General features: G+C 43.8%; 1 long non-coding RNA gene across 1 annotated transcript; it reads left to right on the top strand.

The window, feature by feature from the left end:
- Positions 1–2,489: 2,489 nt before the first annotated feature.
- On the top strand, positions 2,490–6,527 carry LOC120745199. Its single transcript, XR_005698584.1, has 3 exons — positions 2,490–2,998; positions 3,133–3,216; positions 3,465–6,527. It is a non-coding gene; the product is annotated as an uncharacterized LOC120745199 (long non-coding RNA).
- Positions 6,528–8,642: the final 2,115 nt, after the last annotated feature.

Genomic DNA, 8,642 nt, shown 5'->3' on the forward strand with positions numbered 1-8,642 from the left:
GTGATTAAGTTTTTCTCCTAAATAGAGATCATTACAGAACGCCTAGTCCTACTTAAAATACCATTTATTTTTATTTTATCATCTACTCGAACTAAGGAAAACGTTTGACTAACTCAAAGACAATTTCCACGCCTCCCCTGCCTGACTGCAGAAGCAGTTTTGAATTTAGGAGCAGCAAGATGGAAGCGGCAAACCCTGGCGATTCTCCGGTAAGTATATTGTTATTTATCTTCAAGTTTGTCTTTTGAAACGTTAATGTTATTTAAATCCGTTGCTCACGTATAAAGTACACAGACGGTGTCTTTGCTCAACTCGTCTGAGGCGTGTCTCACTAAGCGCTACATGCTAGCATCCTGCTAACCGAGCTACCCTTTACATCCTGTGCTTTAGAAGATAGGATACTCGTTAAAAAAATACTCCGCAGATATTGATAGATAGACGAACACTGCAAATATAATGTTGGAAATGAGAACGGCCTTTGGTGAAGGGGTAAAATACACCACGAATAAAGCCATAGAGTGAATGGCTGCCATGGTTGCAGAACAGCCTGATTTAATGACAAGAATGGGGAAGAGTGAGGTGAAGTGAACCGAACCAAAGCCACAAAACACGGTCAGACAAGGCGGCAAAAGGGCAGTGATCTGTCCGTCAGTATGAAGTTGGTGTGTGCTTTGGTGAACAAAAACTCCAGACCGGTAGCAGGAAGATGGGAGACTCGTGTTTCACTGGAGTAGTGGTGAATTAAAACATCCTTTGTTGGGGACATTTAGGTGTAAATGCATCCATACAGGTGAGACAGAGGCAGACTAGACAGTGAAGAAAACAAACATTAGAAATATTAAAACGGAAATATAGGATTAATATTACATACAATTTGGGAAAATGTAAGGAACGCAATGTAAATGATATTGTAAAGTCATTAAAACAGCATACTCTGATTAAAAGAAACATGTAATTGGGTAGGATGATAATAATAATGTTAAAAAACATGTACAAGATGGGTATGTATACTTGTAGCCAGAATACTACAAAGGAAACTGCACATTCCAGGGTGGCCTTTTGTTGTCGGCAGTCTGAGGTACACCTGTGCACTACTCATGATGTCAGATCAGCATCCTGATGTGGCACACCTGTGAGGTGGGATGGATTATCTCAATATAGCAGATGTGCCCACTACCACACATTTGGACTGATTTGTGACCACTGTTTGGGAGGGATGGTTATATTGTGTATCTGGAATGAATTTTAGGTCTCTACGTCCATCCCATGGGGAATGGGAGCAGTAACAAAGGTGTTGCGTTTATATTTTTATTCAGTGTAATTTAATAATAACAATAATAATGGAGTGGATTTACATAGCGCTTTCCAAGGCACCCAAAGCGCTTTACAATGCCACTATTCAGTCACTCTCACATTCACACACTGGTGGAGGCAGCTACAGTTGTAGCCACAGCTGCCCTGGGGCAGACTGACAGAAGCCAGGCTGCCATATCGCGCCATCGGCCCCTCTGGCCAACACCAGTAGGCGGTAGGGTAGATTTATTATATTATATTATATTATATTATATTATATTATATTATATTATATTATATTATATTATATTTCACATTAGAGCCACAACAGGACCCACTAGAACATGGGAACAAGTAAAAGTGAAATATAAGAATATTCTACAGAATGGTAATATTTATCACTTATATTGCTTTTAGTCTCTTGGAAAGAGACCCTGAAATAATCTGTTTGTTTGTTCATAACAGCAACCAAGAAAAGGGCAGAGCAAAAAAAGACAGGTGGTGGTCCTGCACCCCCTCGTCAACAAGTTGGTTAAGTGAATAATACCCTCACGGGAATATCGATATCTCTCTATGAGCACACTGTCGCGCTGAGCTAAAGGATCCTGTCTGTCCCGCAATATACGCTGGATTCTGAGGACTCTCCTTATCAATCTTGCACCTTACTCAATGGGCTGCTCGCGTAAACGGACAGGACATGGCTGCGACAGGCTTCCCAAAGCCACCTTCGCTTTTATAGCCGTGGTCTCTCATCTTGATTACACGAAGTAATTTACAATTACTACTCTGAAATATGAATTACATCTGTAATAATCACATACATGTAATAGAATGTTAACAGTACATTTCCCTTTTTTAGGAAATGACCTGTATGTATCTGTGTGACATCAATAACAGGATCAAGTGCTGCATTATCTTTAGTTACATTGATGTTATTTATTTATGGTGAAACAGTGGTGGAATATCGCTGTTGCTTTCGTATAAATGACGCAGACATACCTGCGTGGCCGCGATCTAATCCTGTTTACATAAAGTAAACCTGCTCCCGACCAGGTTTACACTTACGGCTCTGTTGCTATGGCAGCAAGTCCCGGATGAGCTTCGGGGAACCGAACGATCCAGGATCACGCGAAATCGACAACAATCTAATCCGGCTAACTTACTTAGCGAGGTACGAAGAACAGGCCCCTGGACTTCAAAATAAACAGGAAACATGACATGAACTTGACAACATGAACCACATAGACAAGAGACATGACAAATTAGACACACTGACCAACAAGGGAGGCTTAAAGACAGGGGTGAGGCACAAGGGGAACCTAATAAACCATCAACTATGACACAACTTAACTAGATAAGGAGAAAGGAAACGAGAACACTGGGTGGCACGACCCAGGACCCTGACAGTTTATGTAAAATGTTAGTTTTTTCCTGTATATTAAGCTTCTGTATAGCTGCATGTTGTCCTGTGCTCCCACTCATAGCCTGCACCTCGTCGTGGTGAGTGTAATGATAAGCAGCTGTTGCTGTAAGTTAACTTGGTTTCATGCCATACCACAAGGTGGCACTATCTGTAAAGAAGATGGGCATGAACGCTAAGAGGTCAGGGGTGGTGTTTTCTTCGGGCTAACCAAGCATGGTTAATAAAATCTGTCGCAGATCACAAAAGGACTCTTTCTTCATAAATAAGGAGACAAACAAAACAGTGAGTGGGCTTTTTGTTGTTATATGTTGAGAAGACAACAAAATGCTCCTTTTTACTGCTCAGCTTAAATGTATTCATGTATAAATACTGTGTAATGTAAAGAAGTGGTCCCAGTTTGTGCTTATCTGCCCCAGTTCTGGGCTGGAGATGCAGATGAGATGCTTCCAGCTGATTTCAGCTGTAAGCGACAGACGTCCTGGATTATGTCACAGGGTTCGGTGAGCCTTACAGTCTAAATTTACAGTGTGTGAACATAAGGCACAAGTAAAGTCCTGTTCTGTGCAGGCTGATCTATTTTCATCAATACCACACTCATTAATCCCTGTCAGTTATCAACATCGTAGACCTGTGTAACAAAATGTGCTAAATGCCATACAAGCAACAAGAAAGCAGAGAAAATAATGAATTTGAGGCCTACACTTCCTAGTAAGGTGATTTGAATAATTCCCTCTGTGTGTGATTTTAGGAGCGTCTTCAGATGGAGACCTCAATGACATGATGGACCTGCCGTCTGTCTGAAGTAATGAACTGATTCTTATAGAGCGCGTTTCTCCCAGAGAACTCTTTATACAACATGCCACAGTCACCCCAGCACTGCTCTCTATGCTTCGAGGGCTTTCTGACTAACATTCACACACATCCATACGACCAACTGGCCCAAGGATATTTGGCATGCAGACTGGGGGAACCAGGGATTGAACCACCAACCCTCCAATCAGCAGATGATCTGACCAGACGGTAAATGGAGAGCTCCTCCTCCTGTGTCTGTGCTGTTTCTGTCAGGCTTCTAGCAAACAACCTGAGTCTGTCACCTTTGTTATAAAGACCAACACTTGTGCAGGATCGTATGCCCCGTTTCCCCTTTCTCTGATTAAAATACTAAAGTCTACTAGAAAACTGTTTTCACCCTGCAAATTAACAGATATTTGATAAACTTCTGTTGTTGTTGTCTGTCATGGTTGATTTCCTGCTGCAAGTGTCCGGAGTAAGGAGAGACTGAGCTGAGAGGAGACGGAGGCTCTCCACCCCTGATGAAGCACCAGCACAGATCCAGGACAGTGTGTGAGGAAGAGGAGCCAGCAGAGGAGAACAGACAGCTGTTCTCTGTAATTGAGGGACTGGTAAAAACACTTACTATCTGCAGACGTGTCTCCAACACAAACTGTAACAGCTGCACACAGGAAACCTCTCACTGATGCTGATCCTGCAGGATCTGACAGACCACAGACGACTGTGATAATGCTTTGATTTACCCAGAACATGTTGAGCTCAGATATTGTTGTCATCACAGTGGGATTGTGCTGTTTCAGTGGGAAAGTGTGCAGCTCATTTAAATAAGAGGTTCAAAGAGAAAAGTTGTCCATTCATAAAGTGTGTTGACAGGGTGGGTTTGGAGGTCAGTTTAGTGTTATTAGCATTACTACCACTGTGAGCATCAACACTACTGATTTTCTTGCAGCGTTATTATTACTGTGCGTACACACCGAACGCCATAGATGGAGGAGTGCGGTGAAGCACGACTGGGGTCCCCGCGAAACTTCAGAAGCAGATTTGCGTCGCAAAAACAACCAAGTAGCGCGACTGATGTGTTTGAAGCGCGAGTTAAAATATGCGCTGCAGTTCGTGTGTTGCATTTTGTGCATTGGCGCGTATCGCGTGTACCGCTCGAGTTGGAAAAATCTGAACTCCAGCTTCAAGTCGCGCCGTGACAATCAATCAGGAGGCTGGTGACGTGGCTCTGACCCTAGTTCAAAGGGTCAGGTCCAGCCAAAGCGCTTTCTCTTCCACTTAAAAAGGGTCCTTTTTATTCCTGTCTCTCTGTAAATATATACAAAATATATTTATGTTTAATGTTTGTCTGTTTGAGAATTTTAATATTTCAAATACATTTTTGTAATGACCAATGTCTCAGTTCTACTACACAGCAAATACTGGCACACAACATGACTCATACAGAATTTATTTCATATCAGTTAAAGCAATAAAGTGATGCTTTAATTCAGGCAGCATAGTTGAAACTAACATCGCTGCCACTGAAAGAATTAGTCGTGAATCGTGTGGGTGTATTATTAAAGGAGGATGCAGCCACATTGAGGAGAGGGTTAGATTGTATTAAGGCACATGTATCAAACTCAAGGCCCGCGGGCCACATCTGGCCCGGCGGACATTTACATCCTGCCCGCGAGATGATTTTATCTAGATGTACTATTACTGTTATGCATGGCCCGGCGATATGAGGCGCTAATAACACACAGACTACAGATCCCATAATGCAGCGCTGCAGCCTCCTTGCTGAACGCTAGGCTAACTGGGAACATTCCCGCGTCAATCAAGTCAAACTTCAAAGCTAGCTGCTCACAATGGTGGAGAGAAAAGTTGACTCTGAAAGCAGAGCCTTTCAGCACCAGTGGGAGGCTGAATATATGTTTACAGACATGCTGGTAAACCGTGAGTCTTATTAGTGGAGCTAATGTGGCTGTAGTTAATTTAATTTAAGACGGCACTACGAGACAAAACGTCAGGATAAGCTGAAAAACCTAAATGCAGAAACTACAGGAAGTAGAAGAGCTGAAGAAGAATCTGACATTTCAGCAGAAGTTTGTCACCAGAGCAAAACCACAAACTGAAGCTGTTGTGAAAGCAAGTTTTATTGTAGCAGAGGAGCCAAATCAGCCCCGGTACCACTCTGAAGAGCTGCAGGATGAAGCTGTGCGACGTCTTGTGTCCAGACAAAACGCAGAGTTTGGCAAATGTGAGCCTGAGCAGAAAAGTATGTCAAAGTGTAACCGACATGAAGCTGCCCTGGGACAAACTTACAACAGATGGAGCGCCGGTGCTGTGCGGTGAAAAAAGCGGACTAGTCAGCAGGATGTGAGTAAAGATGCAGGAGAAATGTACCGGTGAGTTATCAGCATCACTGCATCACACACCAGGAAAGGCTGTGTGGTAAAGTCCTAAAAATGGAGCATGTAATGATCACCGTGACGCAGACCGTACATTTGATCTGAGCTAAAGGTTTAAATCACCGTCAGTTTCAGTCTTTTATGTGGGAAATAGATTCAGAGTTTGCCCACATTCCTCATCACAGAGCTCCGCTGGCTGAGCTGGGATAAAAGTTCTCAATCGAGTTTTTGAGCTCTGCAAGGAAACCTGTCAGTTCATGCACATGTGTGATGCAGTGAAGCTGTCACAAATGCACCAGTGCAGCCTGCCTCACTTTCTCTGTTGCAGTAATGTTGAACCAAGTCAGCGCACTTTGCTGAGCTGCACCTGTGCAGATTCAGATGCAGCTGCAGTGTAACGATGCACTCAGGGAAAGTACGACACTGAATGGGCTGCACAGTTTATTAGCTGCACTCCTGCAGCAGCGCCCAGCTCCGTCTGCATGCGGCTCCAACCTTGTTTTTGCTCTCATTTACTTTTTCTGGGGTTTTGGCAGCATGTTCGTATCTCTAACTTGCAGGATATGTTTTTATGAAGAGCAAAATATTTAAAGTTAAAGTTAATTTTTTTTAAGTTTATTTAATCTGGAATAATATTCCTGTCTGTTTTTATTCATATTTATGTTTAAAAAACAGTTTTAGTGTTTAATAAATGTTTATCTTGTTTGGCCTGCGACCTAAAGTGAGCCTTGAGGTTTGACACTGTCTTAAGGGCAGGGCTGGACTGGGACAAAAAATCGGCCCGGGCATTTTGACTAGAGACCGGCCCACCAAAAATGTGACGTCATTCAGGGGTAAAACCGCAAAGGATTCTGGGAACTTGTGGCAAGAGGTACTAGCGCATGCAGGCTTTCAATTGAACTCAGTTACACAGCGATAAAAAGAAACACAAAAAAAGCTGTTGTATTATTAACTGCAATAACCGGTGTTGTGCCAAAAAGTGATTGCTGGTATTTAAATTGCTATGAGTAACTTGTTGGGCTATAATATGTGAAACATATGTCAAATGCATCCCTCATGGATGACATAAAGTCATCTCTCCATCTCTCTCTGCTGCTCTTCTGTCTCCTGTCACGGACTTCTCCACTTTAGATGATAAATCAGCTGGTGCAACATGTAAGGATTGGCACAATTTGTTAAGATTTTGAGGAGTTTGAGAAACTAACCTTAAGCATAAAATAAAATGTACTATCAGTAACTTCATAGCACCCACCCAGCAGTATATAAACTCCGTCATGCTAGCTAGTACGCAGTACCAGTTATTCTAAGCAACTGTAAAAAGTCAGCACAACGAAAACAAACTCCAACTAAACTTGGTTTCTATCTGACACAGACAGACAGCAGGTCATAACTTCTTACCTGAAGTTCAGTTCACCTGCCACTATGACCGGCGGCCGCCTCGGGTCTCTCCTCCTCCTGCCTCCCCTTTCCCTCATCCACCTGCTGGCCTCCACCACTTGCTGATGTTGCTAAATCTGTGGAAGCTCTGCCATAGCTACCGCCAAACAATTCAGTTATTTTTACACATTTGCAGCGTCTGCCTGAAGGGCTTGTTTCTTTTTGGCCCTAATTTTTTCTGCACCTCCTTTCCTTTTTTGTTCTCCATTTTCTTTAGTTCGTCTATAAGATTGCTAAACAAGGGGGAGGGTGCATCCGACCTCCTCGGCTGTAATTGGTCCAGCCCAGACTCGATCATGACCAATTGGCCAATCCAACACCTTTCATTATTTATACCCTTCCAAAAAAAAAAAATCGATCGGCCAATAAAAACAAAAAATCGCCAGTCCAGCTATGCTTAAGGGATGTAATTTCGTTAATCGGCCTTCAGGACGAGCAAAATCTAATTGAATATCGTCCTGTGATGATTATAGCATCCATGTGGACAGCTTCATCAGAGCGGGTGTTCTAGATCTACTTAGGGTGGCTTGGCAGCCATTGGAGGCACGTATGTGAGAATGCTGTTTGTAGATTACAGCTCAGCATTCAATACCATCGTTCCCTCGAAGCTGGACAGGAAACTGCAGGATCTAGGACTGAGCAGCTCCCTCTGCAGCTGGATCCTTAGCTTCCTGTCTGACAGACGCCAAGTGGTCAGACTGGGCAGCATCACCTCATCCCCCATCACACTGACACTGGTGCTCCACAGGGGTGTGTACTGAGCCCTCTCCTGTACTCACTCTACACCTACGACTGCACAGCCACTAACAGCTCCAACATCATTGTGAAGTTTGCGGACGACACTACAGTGGTGGGTCTTATCACCAACGGTGATGAGACGGCTTACAGGGAGGAGGTCAGCGCCCTGACCCACTGGTGTCAAGACAACCATCTCACCCTCAACGTCGCAAAGACAAAGGAGTTGATAGTGGACTTCCGGAGGTGCAGAGAAGTACACACCCCCATCACCATCAACGGCGCTGCTGTGGAGAGAGTGAGCAGCTTCCGTTTCCTTGGAGTACATCTGGCTGAGGATCTTACGTGGTCAGTACACACAAACAAAACAGTGAAGAAGGCGCAGCAGCGCCTCTTCTTTCTCAGGAGACTGAAAAGATTCGGCATGAGCCCCCGCATCCTCAGGACCTTCTATCACTGTGCCATTGAGAGCATCCTCACTGGATGCATCACCACCTGGTATGGCAACAGCACCGCCTACAACTGCAAAGCTCTCCAGCGAGTAGTGCGGTGCTCTGAACGGATAATTG

Source organism: Simochromis diagramma, unplaced genomic scaffold (genome assembly GCF_900408965.1).
Source record: "Simochromis diagramma unplaced genomic scaffold, fSimDia1.1 OVJJ01000007.1, whole genome shotgun sequence".
Classification (NCBI taxonomy): domain Eukaryota; kingdom Metazoa; phylum Chordata; class Actinopteri; order Cichliformes; family Cichlidae; genus Simochromis; species Simochromis diagramma.